The following is a 19,310-nucleotide window of genomic DNA, read 5'->3' on the forward strand; positions in this document are numbered from 1 at the left end:
TTCTATCACACTGTAATTTTCCAATGCTTTGAGATGTTTGTGTCTAGACTCCCCAGTGTAGTTCTATGTTTCTATAATATTCTGTTCTAGGAATCAATAGAAGATAAGCTCACAGAAAATTTTCCTACATTGTTTGGCAATTATACATTTAAGTAGAAAAAACCTGAAATGTGAATTTAGGGCCACCAATACCTTCCTAGCTATTGCATCAATATTCTGGGTATTGGGGCAACTGGGTGGCTGGCTCAGTGGTTGAGTGTCTGCCTTTGGCTCAGGTCGTGATCTGGGGTCCTGGGATCAAGTCCTGGGGATCGAGTCTTGCACGGAGCCTACTTCTCCCTCTGCCTGTGTCTCTGCCTCTCTCTGTCTCTCATGAATAAATAAATAAGATCTTTTTTTAAAATCCTGGTATTTGTCCTACCAAATACAAGGTATTTATAGCATGACATAATCTAGTCCAACCAAAACAGTTTCTTAAACCTTTGTGGAACTGCCCAATATATATTATGTTCTTGTTGCACCTAAAAGAGCTATTGCTGAATCATTTAATTGGCTTTATAAAGAATTGTGTGCAGTTGGGGCCACCCCTTTGCAGAAACTTTCTCAGGATATCAGATAGTTGTAGTCTTTTGAGTCTGTGCTAGATGTTAAAGTAAATTTAAGTTCTATTTGGTTTTTTTTTTTTTAAGATTTATTTATTTATGGGGAGTGGAGGGCAGAGGGAGAGGGAGAGAGAGATTCTTCAAGACCATTTCCCACTGAGTGCAAATCCCAATATGGTGCTCGGTCCCAGGACCCTCAGTTCATGACCTAAGCTGAAACCTAGAAGTGGATGCTCAACTGACTGAGCCACCTAGGTGCCCCACTTCTTTTTCTTATTACCAATACCTCTTTGCATTATGGTCCTAGAGCTATCCTTAACTGTAAGAACAATAAATATGAATGTCATGAGCCACAGACTTCCTTTATTCTTTATGTCACTGTGTAATTTATTATTCTGAATCAAATGATTGCTTTCTCAGTCAAATATAGTGCTTTCTTCTGCTTTATGCCTGTTGGGAGACTTTACCTTTGTCTGGTTGCTCTGATGTCGTGAGGTACATGGCCTGTCTTCATCCTCTGTCTTCTACTGGTACCTGATGATGTGCATCTCTTCCCCTAGCTTTTTTGGCCCTTGGCCTTTATGTCTCCTGCATCTGTTAAGATTACCTTTGTCTCCCCACAACTTCCAGCTGGCAGGTTTCTGTATTCCTTATTCCAATTTCAAAGCTCCTTTGAGTCTACTAGCCTCTCTTAGACAAATCCACACCAACTTTGCTAGGCGCAAAGCTGACCTGTTGGTTTGGGCCCACTCACATGACGTTATTTTACCTTAATTCATTTTAAAGGTACTATCTCCAAATATAGTTACATTCTGTTGTACTGGGTGTTAAGACTTCAAAATACAAATTTGGGGGAGGGGCACACAATTCAACCCACAATACAAAATAATCTAGTTAGTAACTCAATTGACTTGTAAGTTTTCTTTGGGTTATTCTGTGTCCTCTTTTCCACCGGGCAAATGAATACAGGTTGTGGCAATTGACTCCATCGACTGAGGGTCTCAGGAATCCACAGAAGTGTCGTAGTTTACAAAGCCCTTCACAATCTTTCACTAACGTCTTTGATATCTTCTATCAGTTCTCCCCATATTTCACTTTCTCTCCTCTAGTCAGAAATTTCTTTTAGATTCTCAAAATCCACCTGTGTCTCTCACCTCTGGATCTTCAAAATGTTGTTCCCACATCTAAAATGCTATCTTAAAAAAATAATAATAAATAAAAAATAAAATGCTATCTTGTGAGGCAGCCCGGGTGGCTCAGTGGTTTAGCACTGCCTTCAGTCCAGGGCCTGATTTTGGAGACCCAGGATCGAGTCCCACATCAGGCTTCCTGCATGGGGCCTGCTTCTCCCTCTGCCTGTGTCTCTGCCTCTCCCTCTGTGTGTGTGTCTCTCATGAATAAATAAATAAAATCTTTTTTAAAAAGTCTCTTAAAAAATAAAATAAAATAAAATGCTATCTTGTCATTCTACTTCTCTTTCCCTTGTTCACTCCTGCAAATCATTCATGTCTCATGATAAGCTTTTCCTGGTACCTAAAACCAGGCTAAGTTTCCCAATTTGTTAGGCTTCCCATAGCATATAACCATACTTAGCATTTTCTAGAATTCAGGTAAAACACTTTTTATTATTTATGTCATATCTGTATTTTCTGCTAGGCTGTAAGCTGTACAGTGGCAAGGATAGTATCTGTGTTGGTCACACATCCAGAGTGTCTGCCACAATGTCTGTCATAAAATAGAAGTCTGATAAATATTTGTTGAATGAATGAAAAACTAACTCTGAGGCATTATTGGTTTGGTTCACAAGAACAGTATCTTATGGAATTTGACCCACATTTTAAATTTTATTATTTAATTTAATTTATTTATTCATAGAGACACACATACAGAGAGAGAGAGAGAGAGAGAGAGAGAGAGAAGCAGAGACACAGGCAGGCACTGCAGAGATACATGCAGGGAGCCCGAAGTAGGACTCGATCCTGGGACTCCAGGATCATGCCCTGAGCCAAAGGCAGATGCTCAACCGCTGAGCCACCCAGGCATCCCAACCCACATTTTTTTAAAAAGCAAAGACTTTACCCCATTTATCAGTCAGGATTGTTAGGCATAAGCCACAGAAACTTACTTAGGCTAATTTAAGCAGAAAAGTATATTGAGGAGCTTGCAGTGTCTTGCAGAGAACCAGGTTTGGAGGCTAGAGTGCCAGGTACAAAGACCAAAATCACAATGCAAAACTGCTGCTATCTCTGGGCAACCAATGCCTCAGCTGGCACTGCCAGCATCACTAGACACTAGGCAGTCAGGCTGCTACTAGAACCACTGTCCCTGCTGCCTCTAGAAAGCTGCAACTCTTGACAACCTCCACCACCATCATCACTACTGCCACCAGAGCCTCCACTGCCCAATTACCATCCTTGCACCCTGTTCTCACTGCCACTGCTGCCACCTAAACAGAGCACAAGCAGACCCCGCTTTTTCACGTCACCAGTTTTCAATTCAGTAATCTGTTTAGCAGAACCTAGCTCATCTGACCAACACTACAACAGAAGCTGGAGAAGAAAATGTCTACTATTTTAATATCTATGAGGAATCAGGGCTACATCTCATAATGTGAGAAACTCCCAAACATAGGAAGGAGGTTCAGACATGAGGCCAAAGTGACAAATGTTCACTGCATTGTTACTGCAGAAGCAAGAAGATCCATGACTCCGCAAGTACTGTGTCTTAATAGTGTCAGTGTGTGTGTGTGTGTTTAAGCACCTTTATAATCTTTGACATTAAACTACAAAGAAGCAACTAAAAAAAAACAAAGTCCATTGAGATGCTAACATCAGTGTTCAGCTTTGTATGCTTGCCACTGATCAGTTCCACCCTCCACTCACACTTGATGGTCCTGTTCATCCCAATGACCCATTCCCCAAAGTCTTCACCTCTACTTCTCTTTCTTCAGAACCTTTTATTCAACCTTTTATGTACTTGAATTTTCTCACCCCACGAGAGCAAGGTCTATGTCAAATGATCTTGGGGATGTAGTGCTTAGTGTGGGGTTGTACACATAATAAGCTATCTTTCAGCAAACAGATATTCTTATGGAAACATGAGAAAGAAGCCGGTCTATCGCATGCCACCTCCCTGTAACACTGGATTCTCCTCAGTGCTTACAGCCTCTTTTGTTCAATGAGTCAGGCAGCTACTTTGAGCATTGACTTGACTCTTTCACTAGCTTGAGTTTACCTCTCAACATTTTTCAGGCAGTATCAATATTAAGGAATCTATTTTTCTCATGTCTTTGAACTGCTTTGACCACACATGTGTTCTTAGACCGCCAACAGAGAGCCTTCTTGCATCCTTTCCCTCCTTCTATCCCTTAGAACTTCTATAGTTCTTCAGTTGTTTTAATTCCTGCTTCTTTGCACAAAAGTCCTTCCTCCTCTGGTAGTCTGCATTTGAGTCATCTTCTCCACTGCCAGATACTACTGATGAAGGTGGGGACCTGAGGAATCCGGAAGAAATGATGAGTAAGAATTCCTCATATTGATATGGACTTTATTATTTTTTTAACCTAAAGACCTCTTATACTGAGGTCTTTTACTCTTGGTAGGCTATCTCCCCCTTCTTTATTTGCCTTCTATGAGTTTGAAGGTTATATTTTCCATATTATTTCAGTAATTACCCCAATGCTTTATTTTTTTAAGATTTTATTTATTTACTCATGAGAGGCACTCAGAGAGAGAGGAGGCAGAGACGTAGGCAGAGGGAGAAGCAGACTCCCCACAGAGAGCCCGGTGCGGGACTCAGTCCCAGGACCCTGGGATCACGACCTGAGCCAAAGGCAGACAACTGCTGAGCCAACCAGGCCTGCCTACCCCAAATACTTTAACATGGATACTTTAAAAAGTCTAGTATTAAAATCTATTACTTTCCAAATACAAAGATACAAATACAAAGTGCTTCAGATCAAATCAGTCTTCTCCCAAATTATTATTATTATTACTATTATTATTATTATTATTATGTATTTGGTTTCATATTTTTTTAATTTGATAAAGTAGATATAATTTATGTGTTCACTATTTGTTAAGATTTACCTACATATTTACAGAAATCTCTGTTGATCATTTCTTTCCACATCTGAGACCTCCCATTTGGTATTACTTCTACCCGAAGTTCATCCTTGAGAATTGTCCTTAATAAGAATCTATTGGTAAATTCTGTTATCTTGTTTTATTTTAGCCAGGATATGTTCATCTTTCCTTCATCTTCTTGGAAGATTATTTTACCACATATTCCATTATAGGTTGACAATTATTTTTACTTAGTGCTTTAAAAATATCTTTCATTGTCTTCTGGTTTTCATTATTATTGTTGAAAAGTCACTCAATCAGGCTATTTGCAATGTCTTTGTAGGAAGTCTTGACTCTCAAGTTGCTTTTCAGGTATTCTCTTTACCTTTGATATTTTGTAGTTTCACTATGATTTATATCTCAATGATAATTTCTTTCTCCTTATCTTTGCCTGAAACTTTTTGAACTTCCCATATCTAAGGATTAGTTGTCTGTGTGTGTGTGTGTGTGTGTGTGTGTGTGTGTGTAATTTCTGGAAACTTTCAGCTATTATCTTCGGAACTCTTCCTTTTCTGCATTCTCTTTATTATTTTTCTGAAACTCCAATTAAAAATATGTTAGAACTTGTCTTCAGTGTCTCTTAATCTGTCTCGTCCCTTATTTTTATGCTAACACAGTGTATCCTTTATAACCTTCAGTTAGCATTGAAAAAAACTCACCTCCAGCTAAATATGATTGGAAGTACACGGCTTCAGAAAGGGGGTTGGAAGTAACCAAACATTATTCTGTCACAGTGCATAGTGCAAAAGCTTGATCTTCAGGTAGACCTAATCCATTAGCTGGCTCTGGCCCATCTCTGAATAAGGCACACCTATCCCCAGTTCAATGTATTTGACCACAGAGTAGTTTGAGCATTTTACAGGGTGCATTTCCATGTTTGTGCTTGAGTTTCTTATTAGATGTATTCCATGAAAGAGACTCAGAGGCCTTTTTGGAGGGTAGGCATTGCTTTATCGCTCAACTTTCTTCCTCTTGGGGAAGAAAAAAACAGCAATCCCATGAGCAGCCTCTCTTTTGGAGGCATCTGGTGCTGATTTTTCATCTGTCAGCTGAAATATCTCTGTCGCAGTCATCTGAAAGAGATGTTCATTGTCACATAGTGTTTCTGTCTGAACACTCTGAGCAAGCACAGACCTCCCTACTTCCCCATTTGGTTTCCCAAGACAACTCCAACCCAGCCCTGTTTCTGGAATCTTCTCCTCATGTCTTCACTCACCCACTTTGGCTTTCAAACTTCATGACTTATTCTCTGCACCGGGCTCTGTGCCTTGGCTTTTGGGTTGTTGCTGTTGTTATTTTCAAGAACCCATTCTCTCTCTGGCTGTAAGATGTGGCTTCTGCACTGTGTTTTAGGTCTCCACTTCCTGCACCAAATAGTATGTTCCCATTCCTGTCTACGTGATCTTAACTTCTAGCCTCCCCTTGCTTCTAACTATTTACACATCCTTTCCAACTTCCAGGTAGATGTTTATTCTAGCCATGTCTTTGATCTTCACCTATGGCATGGGCCATAGCCATGATGTAACATTGACTACTGATGCTTGCCAGGACCACAAAATATTCGAAGGAATTCTCTTGCCATATAAGAGATAAATGCAGCTATCCGAGTGCACCCTGAGTACTATGGCTCAATATTAGTGCTTGGATCCTTTTGAGCTTCCCATGGTTTACAAGTTATACTGCATTACACAGTAGGTATCTTAGAGTTGTTTTGAACCAATAAACAATGGCATTATGAAGACATGTTTCTTCTCTATTTTTAAAATATTTTATCCTGTTACACAACATTCCATAAATCTTGCTTATTCACATGTTATTAGGAGTCATGGCAGCTCTTTGCTTGTAGACTAGAGATTATGATTGGCCTGTCATTTTATTTGATCTTCTTTTGTTTTTAGTTATTTTTTCTGTTTAAGTGCCCAAAGCCCTACAGGCAAAAATGCCTTCAAATTAAAATGTATTGTTAATATTCCAGACCACACACTTAGTTCTCCATGTGGCTTTGAGTTTTGCAGTTGAGATGATTGTGCATGATATTCTCATGGTGACAAAATGTGACCAATTCAGCCTATTTTCCAGAACTCCTTTGTTCCCTCAGGCAAACTTGGCATGATTTTGTTAAAGGTTCAGTTGGGATCATCCGTTTCTTTCCCCAAGGTCACTTTCCAAATTTCTTGTCAATCAGTTTAATGAAAGGTAAGTAAGTACCTGACTTCAGAGCAGCCAAATAGCATGAGTTTCTTGGGATGTGTGTGCCTATGTGTGTGTGAAGAGAGAGAGAGAGAGAGAGGCTGAGAGAGAGAAAGTCTGTGGAGTTGGGAGAATTAAGGGGGGATAACAAGTCTTTGTTCAGTGACATCATGAAGCAAGAACCTTTAAATGTCATGTTAAATTACCAAGGTTATTTATCAATTGAGAGACAGATACTATCACAAAAAGATATCCCAGGGCTTATTTTCATTAGCCAGGATGGGTACATTTACAAAGGATTTAGAAGACACTGTAAATCATATTTTTAAGGAATATAACTTCCCCATGCTAAGGTAAACCAGATTTCAGAGCCACCCTCAGAGACAAATGTTGTTTGCCCAAGCCTATCTGTGTCTGTTCCGTAGTATCACTTCATTCTCCACAGTACACTGATCAAGCCTGGATTGGGCTTGCTTCAGGCTCCTCTGTTACAGCTTGGCTCATCTACACTCTCTGGACACATCCTCACATTCTCACCTTTGAGTCAAGAGTACTTGCTAGTTATTTTCCCTGCAGGAATTGGTTCTTCTTCCTATCCACCTAGCCAAAGCTTACTCATCACTCATGTCGAATCCATACTAATTCAATTCTAAACTCCAAAAAGGTAGAAGCTATGTCTGTTTTATTTCCTATCACTTACCCAGACCTGACACATAATAAATTCTCAGGAAATATTTGTTGAGTGAATAGGAAATGAATGAATGTGTTTTATTTTTATTTTTTTATTTTATTTTTGAATGAATGTGTTTTAAACATGGTTATAGAATCAGGAAATCCTGTAACTCATGGTCACAAAATCAGGAAACCTTAGTACCTTTGCATACCAAACAAAAGGTCAGGTTTAGCCCTGCTCAATGTGTCCAGTCTTGTAGGGGGCAGCTCTAATTATTTACCTGTTCATTATCTTGATATGCACTAAGCTCCAAATCTGTACCAGCACTCTACTAGGTTTTATGGGACATATAGAGTTAAAATGGATTTGAACCCTGTTCTCCAAAAACCTATAGTTTAGTAGGGGAAGTTTGATATGCACATCAATAACTAAAACACAAGATTGAAAGTGACAAAAGCTAGGAGAGAAAAACTATGATAGATGAGGAAAGAGATTAGTTATGTAAGAGGATGTTAAAATGACACTTTGCTGTCTCACTTTGAGAACAACCCAATAGGTCCCAAGTCCTGGACTGTGTCTCCACTGCTCTAGAGCAAGATACTAAGAGACTCACCTTGAGAGTGTAGAGGAGATGATGTCTCAAAGGCAAGATCAAGAGGGGATTTCTTTGGAGAGAACAGTCAGTGTGCTATGCATTGCTCACTCACTGGCTCTGCAGATAGAAGAAAAGGAGTCACTTTCCTTCACCTCAAGCCAAGTGAGGGAGCTCAGAAGTCACCTCAGAAGTTTGGGGAACATGAAGACCTGTGCCTTAACCTAATCCAGTCATCTAAAGATGAGCAACTAGCCTGCAGCACAGAGAGAGGAATGTACTGGCAGCAATCTGTAGTTCCACAAACAGCAGGGCAAATGTTTGTGTTTTCCAGGAAGGAAAGATGTAGATCCCATGAGAAGGAGCTGATCTGAAATCTCCTCAAAATGAGTCATGCTCAAGAAGACTCCCCAGCAAGGAGAAAGGACCCCAACTGAGAGAGTCTGTGTAGGGTATGTTTGGAAGCCCAGGCCTGGGAGCAGCTCATCAGGCAGCTTGCCAGAGGACAAGCATCGTGCGGGTGGGGCTGGGCAGCCCAGGGCGGGCGAGGTGGGGAGCCACTGCCATCTGAGGTCTCAGTGGGACACTCTCCAGAAAACCCACAAAAGCACTTCATAAGAGCCAGCATCGGGGGTGGGGGGGTGGGGAGCACAGTACACTGCAGCTGCTCCGGCCATATAAAACAGTGCCATTCCCCTAATCCTCTGTGCCTTGGCCTGTATCTAGGGGCTTAGACAAGCCAGCAGCCAGTGAGGAGAAGAAATAGCTGGAAACTGATGAAGAAGCCGACCAGGAATATCACTGCTTCCTCTGTGGGCTTCCCCACCTAGGTCAGGCCCCCACTGGGATGAGAAGCTTTAGTATTAGACAAGAGTTTGAAGTTGTGTTGGTTACCCAGGACCAGGCTTAAGTTATGTGATTATTAGGCTAGAGTGGATTTTTTAATGCCTAAACAAAGGGACTATTTATTATCTAAGCATGACTGGAAAAGCCATGGGACCTGCCAATATTCTATCTGTGAAGGGACGGAAAGAGAAAGGAAGGGAAGGGAAAGATTATTTTTTAAAATTTTTATTAAAATGTAATACACATCCAGAAAGTGCATTTATCATAAGAATCCAGCTTGATAAATTTTCACAAATTGAACACATGCATGTAACCAGCCCCCAGATCAAGCTATACCCTCCAGAAAATCCCTTTGGGCTCCTTCTCAGTCCCTACTCAGCTAGAGTAGATAACTGCAAAAACAGTTGTTTCCTTTCCACTCCCACCAGCAGTGTGTGTGAATTCTCTTGCTTTACCACCTCACCTGATATTTTCCTACTTTTAAATTTTATTCATTCAGGTGGCAGCAATGGTATCCGTTGATTTTAATTTGCTTTCTCTTGAAAAACAATAAAGTCAAGCATTTTTTTTTTATGGTTATTGGCCATTTCTTTACCTTTCTTTGTGAGGTGACCAAGTTTTTGCCCTTTTTTGTAAATGAATTATCTCTCTTTTTCTTACTACTTTGTAGGGGTTCAATATATATGTTTGATATGAAATCTTTGTCAGATATAGGTATTGTGAATGTTTCCTTTCGATCTAAGTTGTCTCCTTAACATCTGAAGATATTTTGATGAACAGATGTTATTAATTTTAACATAGTCCAATGTATAATGTTGGGTATGGAATCAAAATTTTTTCTCATGGATATATCCAACTCACCAACATTATTTATGGAAATAACTACCTCTCCCCTATAGTGTTGTGTTTGTTATAAACTAGATTTTACATATGTGTGGGCCTGTTTCTGGATTTTATTCTGTTCTACTGGTCATTTGTCTATCTTTACATCAATATCATCCTGTTTGTATTTCCATATGAAATTTAAATCATCTTCATAATTTTATATGTCAGTTATACCTCAATAAAGCTGAAATTAAAACAAACAAATAAGTAAAATCAGTTCATAATTTCTGTCCAAAAAAGCTGGCTGTAATTTTGATTGAAACTTTTGAATTTATAGATCAGCTTTTGGGGAAATTTTTATCTTTAAAATATTTATTTTCTAATTCAAAACCATGATATACCACTCTATTTGTTTAGTTCTTACTTTGAGTAATGTTTTCTAGCTTTCAGTATAGAGCTCTTCCACAATTTTTGCTATATATACTCTTATGTGATTTGTGTTTTATGCTATTATAACTGGTATTATTTTTTAATTTTCATTTTCTCTTTTTTGTTGGTATATGTAAATATAATTTATTGTATATTGCCTTTGTGAAGAATAATTTTTTGAAGCACTTCAATGTGCTAGGTACCCAATATGATATTTTCATTTATATAATCTCTTTTAATTTTCACCACAATCTTGCAGGTATATTTTATCTTCATTTGTTAGAGAACACTGGGTTTCAGTAAGAAACTTTCCCAAAGTCACACAAAAATTTTTCCAATTGGTTTTGAAGAATAGATTGATTTTCATATTTGAAGACATGTAATGGAAAAGGGCATCCAGGCATAGAAACTGTAATTAACAAAGCAAAAAAGGGAAGAAAGAAAAGGAAGGAAGGTGAAACGTTCCTTATGATTAGCATCTATAAGTTATAGTACATTGAAAAATAAAAGTCAGAAAGGTAAATTGAAGACCAAACTGTAGAGTTTCCTAAGTAAATATGAAAAATTTTCACCTTCACTCTTTAACCTCTAGCCTTGTGGGATCTGGTAAATCTGGAACATAAAACTGGCAGTGGGATTGACTCATCGAGTCTACAATTTTGTCTCTCTAGCCATGTGAAATCCCCAAAACCTTTGCTGTTTTTCTGACCCCAGCGGTCACTTCTCCCTGGGCAAAGTCTGAGTGTCACCCTCTTGCTTGCCAAAAATTTGGTGAAAATTCCTAAAGAGAAAGCATCTGCAGACCCTCAGCTCAGATCTCATGGTTTTCTGTCTTCACAATCTTAATCTGTCTATTCTTCATTATTTCTACAATTCTCTGAGCTTGACATAGATGGCTTTTGTATTTTAGCTGGCTTTCCTAGTTGTCTTTTTTTTTTAAGATTTTATTTTATTTATTTATTCATGAGAATACACAGAGAGGAGAGAGAGAGAGGCAGAGACACAGGCAGAGGGAGAAGCAGGCTCCATGCAGGGAGCCTGACGTGGGACTCGATCCCGGGTCTCCAGGATCAGGCCCTGAGCTGTGGGCGGCGCTAAGCGGCTGAGCCACCGGGGCTGCCCCCTAGTTGTCTTTGACAGATTTGACCTACCCCATATTTCTCCATTCTATCCAGAAGTGGAAGTTAAACTTTGCTTTTTGTGTTTCTATTGAGAAGGGTGTTGTTTTTTTTTAATAGTTACTCTTATAGAGATATAATTTATATTCAATAAATGTAAAGATCTTAAGTGTAGAGTTAGATAAGTTGTTTGTTGTTGTATTTACTTCCAACTGTATTAGTCTCTTTTTAAATTTTTTTGGTAATCTCTTCCAGAGTTAACTACTCCCATTTGTAGGTGACGAAATGTATAAGGAATCCACTTCAAATATTGGCTCAGCTATGAGCTTGGCCTTTCTCTTTACTTGAAGTCAGAACTAAGATGTTTGGATCTTGTTTTTTAGGTTCCAGTCCCAGAAGTGGTTTTCACTGTAGAAGTTATCTGCAGACAATCTTCTACTTCCTAAAAGTAGTCTACAATAGGTTTTAACCAGACTCTAGCTTCTCCAGGACTCAACACAGGATGGATTGAAATATGTATTAAACAAAGAAACATTCTCTCAAAGGAATTGAAATGCATTTTATTTTCAGACAACCTACCCAACATGTTTTTTTTTTTTTTTCTTAAAACAATACCTCCGCTCCAAATAAATCAAGGTCAAAATAAATGAAGAGCTCAAGAGGACATCAGTCCCATTTGTCTTAGTCCTGGTATTATGTGGATGAAAGGCAGGGTCCAGTTATGACAGCAGGTGATACATCCAAAGAAATGGCCAAATTTGTTAACATGTTTCCATTTCTAAACCGTCCTTAAAGAAAATCATATATGGGATCACACCATCTTCATGGTAATCCAGCAAAGCAACCATTCCATCTGGATTCATGATTTTGCTAATAAAGAACATGTAGGGATGCCTGGGTAGCTCAGTGGTTGAGCATCTGCCTTCGGCCCGGGGCATGATCCTGGAGTCCTGGGATCGAGTGCCACATCGGGCTCCCTGCATGGAGCCTGCTTCTCCCTCTGCCTGTCTCTCTCTCTCTCTCTCTCTCGCTCTGTGTGTGTCTCTCTTGAATACATTAAAAATATATATTTTTAAAAAAAAGAACTTGTAGGTTTTGAAATTAGCAAAGATGTTCTTGATTGGTTCTTCAGCCCATCATAAAAGGTTTTCTCTTTTCTGGCCTCAGTGCTCCAAGTTTGCCTTTGACTGACTTCAGGTCATCTTTGTTGTATGTCTTGTAGGCTTTTTTTGTGAAGCTGGTTTCCTGCAAGCTATGGTTCATGACAATGACAATACTGGGGATGACTGTACTTTAGGTATCATTCACCCTCAGGGCCGTAGGTGAAGGCATTTCCACAAATGAGTGAGTCATCAATGTTGCCCTCTCTCCTACTGACCATATTCTTCTCCACCTCTGGGCATAGCCTGTAGGCCATCCCAAATCTTGGAGAACATCTTATCATGGTTAATGAGGTTTGGGTAGATGATTGTGATGGTGGCTGGAGGGAGACAATGGAAGTGCTAGCTTAGCAAGAGGTGGGAGCTCTGAGTGAGCATGGTGCTGCCAGAGTAGCACTCAGGCAGAAGGAGAAGCAAGCAGAAAAGAGAGTTAGGTAAGTTTTGATAAATGTATACATCCACATAACCAATACCCCAACCATGATATGGACTATTTCCATCACATCAGAACATTCTTCATGACCCATTGGATGTAAATCTACAGAAGGAACCATTATTCTGGTTTCTAGCATAATAGCTTAGTTTTGCTTTTCCTGATTTTCAGATAAATGGAATTATACAGTATATTAAATGTTGTGTCTGGTGTCTTTTACTCAGCATGTTTTTGAGACTCGTCCATATTGTTGCATTTATGAGTAGTTCATTCATTTTTATGTCTGAGTAGAGTTCAATATCATGAATATATCATATTGTCTATGCAATTTCCTGTTGATGGACATTTTATTTATGTCGGGGTGTGATTTCTGTAACTAAAGTTGCTATGAACATTCACGTACAAGTTTTCTTATGGGCATATAAGTCTCATTTCCCTTGGATATATACATAAGAGCAGAATTACTGAGTCATATAGTGAGTGTATGTTTAGCTCAATAAGAAATATATGGAATATATAGAAGTTCCAGTTGCCTTATACCTGTATACATTTCCTAGGGTGGCCACAATTAAGTATCACAAACTATCACAAAGTATCAAAACAACTAAATTCTATTGTCTCACAATTCTGGGGAGTAGAAGTCCAAAATCAAGATATTAGGAAAGCCATGCTCCCTCTAAAGCCTCTAAAGGCTTTGGGTGAGGATCATTTTTTCTCTTATAGCTACTAATAGCCTCAGATATTCCTTGACTTCTATCACTCTAATCTCTGCCCTCATCTTTACATGACTTTCTCCTTGTATCTCTGTCTTCAATTGCCATCTTTCTATAAGGACACCAGTCATATTGGGTCCATACTGTGATTCATCATATTACCTAACTACATCTACAATGAACTGTTTCCAAATAAGGCCGCATTCTAAGGTACTGATGGTTAGGACTTCAACATATCTTTTTTGGCGGGACACAATCCAACCCATAATAGCATCCTTGCCAACATTTAGTAATATCAGTCTTTTAATCCCTTACATTTTAGTGGCTATGAGGTCGTATTTAATTGTGTGTGTGTTTTTTTTAAGGTTTTATTTATTTATTAGAGATAGAGAGAGAGGCAGAGACACAGGCAGAGGGAGAAGCAGGCTCCATGCAGGGAGCCCGACATGGGACTTGATCCCGGGTCTCCAGGATCCCACCCTGGGCCAAAGGCGACGCCAAACTGCTGAGTCACCCGGGCTGCCCTAATTGTGGTTTTAATTTGCATTTACCTGATGACTAATGATACTAAAAATCTTATTTATTATTTATTTATTGGTCATCTATATATATCCTCTTCTATGAACTGACTAGGGAGGTTTTTATCCTATTTAATTTTGTGTGTGTGTTTGCAGCAGTGATTTGCTGGTAATGTATTGTGAATGTTTTATTTCTTTCTATAGCTTACATTTTCACTTTTTTAATTTTTCTTAATGTCATAGCTACAAAATTTTGGCTGCACAAACTGTGCATAGATATTCTCCTATGTTTTCTTCCATGAGCGTTATGATTTTAACATTTATATTTCAATCTACAATTTATTTAAATCGTGAAAACATAGCCTTGTCTAATCTCAGAAGAAAAGGATTCAGTCCTTTGTTAAGTATGAATGTTACCATAGGTTTTTCAGAGTTGTACTTTATTAGATTGAGGAAGTTCCCTGCTAGTTCTACTTTGCTAAAACTCTTCTCAAAAAAAGATGGTGAATTTTTTCAAATGCTTGTTGTTCTGCATCTATCAAAATGATTATATTATTTTTCCCTTTTATTTAGGTAATGTGGTGAATCACATAATTGATTACTTTTAGAGATTTATTTGTTTATTTATTTGAGAGAGAGAGCACGAGCAGGGGTAGGGTAGAGGGAGAGGGAGAAGCAGGCTCCCCACTGAACAGGGAGCCCAATGTAGGGCTCCATCCCAGGATTCCAAGATCATGAGCCCAAGGCAGACTGCTAACCATCTGAGCCACCTAGATGCCCCACATTAATTTTTAAGTCTCAAAACAACCTTGCATTCCTGGAATCATCCTTTTGATCATGATATATCACCCTTGCAAGAGTGAATTTGTTAATATTTTGCTAAGAATTTTTGCATCTATTGGGGCATCTGGTGGTTTAGTCCATTAAGAGTCACTCTTGATTCTGGCTCAGATCACGATCTCAGAGTTGTGAGATCAAGCTCTGCATCAGGCTCTGCTCAGTAGAATCTGCTTGAGATTCTTTCTCCTTCTCTGTCTGTCCCTCCCCCAACTGGTAGTATAAATAAATAAATAAATAAATAAATAAACAAACAAACAAATAAATAAATAAATAAATAAAGTCTTTAAAAATTTTTTTAAAGAATTTTAAAAAATATTTTATTTATTTATTTGTTTATTCATGAGAGACCCAGAGAGAGAAGCAGAGACACAGGCAGAGGGAGAAGCAGGCTCCATGCAGGGAGCCAGATGTGGGACTCCATCCCAGGACCCCAGGATCACGACCTGTGCCAAAGCCAGATGTGTGAGTGCTGAGCCACCAGGTATCCCTAAAATATTTTTTTAAAATAATTTTTACTTCTATTGTGCATGAAGGCTATTGATCTTTAATTTTCTGTTTTGGTACTATCTTTGTCAAGTTTTGGTATCAGGATTTACTGGCCTCATAAAATGAGTTAGAAAAAGCTCCCTCTCTCTCTATTTCCAGAAATGATTTGTCTAAAACTGGCATTATTTAATTCTTAAATGTGTGATTGAGTTGGTAGTACAGCCATCTGGGCCCAAGTTTTCTCTGTAGGAAAGTTTTTAATTACATATTCAATTTCTAAATAGATATGGGACACTTCATATTTTCTATTTCTTCTTTTGAAAGTTGAAGTTTTGGTAATTGGTGATTCTTAAGAAATGTGCCCATTTCTTAACAGATGATGAGTTTATTAACACAAACTATAGTATTCTTTTATTATATCCTTTTAATGTCTGTGGGATTTGAAATGATGCCTCTTATATCATTTTTGATATTGGTAATGGAGCTGATTGGTAGCTCCATGATTTTCTGGTGAAAATAAGAGTATTATAATATGTATTTTTCTCTATTTTAAAATGTTTCTCTTTATCTTTGGTCTTAGTAATTGGACGATCATTTGCTTAGATGTAGTGCTGTTTTTTTTTTTTTAATTTTTATTTATTTATGATAGTCAGAGAGAGAGAGAGAGGCAGAGACATAGGCAGAGGGAGAAGCAGGCTCCATGCTCCGGGAGCCCGACGTGGGATTCGATCCCGGGTCTCCAGGATCGCGCCCTGGGCCAAGGGCAGGCGCTAAACCGCTGCGCCACCCAGGGTTCCCTGTAGTGCTGTTTCTATTTATCCTCTTAGGAATTCTCTAAATACTTGGAATTGTGAGTTGATGTATTTCTACTAAATTATGGAAAATTTTTAACTCTTCCTAAACAGAAAATTGTTTTTTTTCCTAAAAAGATAAATTCTATCCCATACCCTCTTTCCTTTCTTTCTGATACTCTAATTACACGTATGTCAGCTTATTGTCCCACATGTCTGCAGTTTGGCTATTTTTATCAATAATTTTTTCTCTTTTCTTCAGTTTGGATAATTTCTATTTATTTATCTTCAAAGTGACTTTTCTTTTTTTTCTACAGTGTCTAGTCTTTTAAAATTTATCCAGTACATTTTTCTTTTTTGACATTGTATGTTTCAGCTCCAGAATCTCAATTTTATTATTTTACAGTTCTCTTTTCTCTTTTGGGACTCCCTGCTTACCCATTTTGCTCCTCTCTTATTTGTAGTCCTTTAGCATACTTCTAATATCTGTTTTAAAAGTCCTGTCTCAACGCTAACATAGGGGTCATCTGTGGGCTTGCTTTTCTTGACTATGTTTTCTCTTTGACTCATGTTTTCCTGCTTTTCCAAATATCCAGTAATATTTTGTCCTGGATATTGTGGATGATGCATTATAGAGATAATGTATTTTTATATCCTTCCTCCAGAGAAAGTTGAGTTTGTACTAAGACAGCTAAGCTATTGGTAGATCACATCAATCTTATTTTTTCCAGTTTTATTGAGAAATAATTGGCATACTATATAAATTTAAGATGTATAGCATGATAGTTTGACTTACATAAGTTGTGAAATGATTATCACAATAGGTCCAGCTAACCTCCATCATCTCATGTAGATATAATATTCAAAAAAGAAAGAAGAAAAATAAATATTTCTCCTTGTGATAATAACTTTTAGGATTTATTCTCTTGACAGCTTTCCTATATATCATATAGCAGTGTTAGCTGTAATCATCATGTTGTACATTATATCCCCAGTACTTATTTACATCATAACTAGAAATCTGTACTTTTTGATGATCTAATTTTCTTCCACTTTTTTCTCTTCCCATCCTCTGCTTCTGATAACCACATGTCTGTATTCTGTTAATGTAAAATGGAAGCTTGCTTTAGGTTTTGTTATAGTGAATTTATTTCCATTTTGCATTTAATTCTAGATTGGAACCCTTAGTCCTAAACTACCCATAAGATGTGGCTTTTCTGAAGTTCTAGTGTAAAGTCTAAAATGTTTATCAGACTCTTCTCACTTGGCAGAATTTGGATTTCAAATTCTTTCTCTCTAGGTCCTTGTAGTTAGAAACCTTTGCCTCCTAACTGCTGATTTTTGCTAGGCTTCTTGGATTCTCACTCTGTGCATTTACTGTTTTGGAGTCAGCTAAAAGATTTGAAAAGAACTTGAAGAATTTGAAGGATAATACACAACTATTATTATAAAAGGTATGTTCCTCATCACTCAGGATAGGCTAAGTTGATCTGTAACGAACAACTAAAAAATCTCAGCTTTCAGTAGCTTTAAAAGGAATGAGAGTTGTAGCTTGCCTCAAACTAACACTCCAGCTGATAACAATTATGGACTGTGGCCTCTGAGTTTTATTTCAATGTTTATTTGAAAAAAATAAAGGTATCACACCAATCCCTTGATTTTAATCATATTATTACTTAAGTCAAGTTAATTAAAATGAGATTTGTCAATTTAAAAAATACTTGAAAAAATATTAGTACAATTGATGCCTGGAAATGGACAAAATTTCTGAGGCTGGTATCCAAATTACTGATTTATGACAAACAGTAGTATAAATTATTCTTATAAGTTCAAAGCACATTTAGGTTAGGCAAAAGACTGTGTTTGAGATGGTTATTTGAACAAAACAGTTAATTAAGATAATATGAAACTTTTTATTAAAAATTGACTATACTGGTGCATTACTAAGGAGGTATAGTTTTAGAAAAATATTGAGTATGTTCATAAACTTTGAGGAATAATAGTAAGTTAATATTTAAACTATTTTAACTTGATGCTTTAACTAATACTACCATTAACTTTTCAATGTCTTTAGTTAAGTTGTAGTATCAGATCAGATAATGATCTCTCCACTTTGAATTTCTTTGTTTAGTTTAAAGTTTGTAGAATAAGCCACTATTATAATGTATTTTGAGATTTGCCAATGATGAGTAAAAATAATTATGATTCTCTGAAAGATTATACAGTTTTGGCCTTGGCCATGCATATTTTACTACTTTTCAGCTTCTTTTTCTGCCGTTTCTTAAATGGCATCCCTATACTACATTGTTGAAAAATGGCATAGATCCACATGCCACTATTGTTTAAATGCAAGCCCATGACAACCTGAATCTAAAATGAATGCTTGAGTCAGGGTTAATGAATCAGTACATTCATAATTGGAAAATAAGCCTCTTTCTCTCCCCCCCTGACTTGCTGATACCTCTCATTAGCTGGTGGTTCTGAGAATGCCTTGATAAGCATCTGAAGGCAAAGTTGGATGGAAAAATATTCTAATCCTATTGATAGCAGAAGAAAAGGGAAAGGAATTGGGATTCTTCCCCCTATTTATAGTATTTTAATTAAGCTAAGACTTTGTTGTGTTGTTTACAACTAGTAGAAATACTACAGGCAGCTGCATTTTATATATTGAGTGGCTATAAATAGAAGAATTAATACAGAAAAGATTAAAAAGCTATGTGGATAATGGGTGCCTGTTACCTCCTAGCACACTATTATGCTTTTATTAAAGAAAGCCAATCTGTATACTCACTTTTTTGAAGTTGAATTTTTTAAGCTAGAAAGATTGGATCCAGAATTCTGAACCGAAGGATATATAAGAGAACCTCCCTTTTAACTCTCACTTAAAACTCTTTAAGCACAATTTGCAATCACACATTAGTTATATGACTTTTTATTTGAAACCTTTTTTTTTCCTAAATAGGAAACCTT

At 37.6% G+C, this 19,310-nt stretch overlaps 1 pseudogene; it reads right to left on the reverse strand.

Annotated features, from left to right (window-relative positions):
* Positions 1-12,160: 12,160 nt before the first annotated feature.
* On the reverse strand, positions 12,161-12,862 carry LOC144305226 (translationally-controlled tumor protein-like; annotated as a pseudogene).
* Positions 12,863-19,310: the final 6,448 nt, after the last annotated feature.

This window comes from Canis aureus, chromosome 3 (genome assembly GCF_053574225.1).
Source record: "Canis aureus isolate CA01 chromosome 3, VMU_Caureus_v.1.0, whole genome shotgun sequence".
Lineage (NCBI taxonomy): Eukaryota > Metazoa > Chordata > Mammalia > Carnivora > Canidae > Canis > Canis aureus.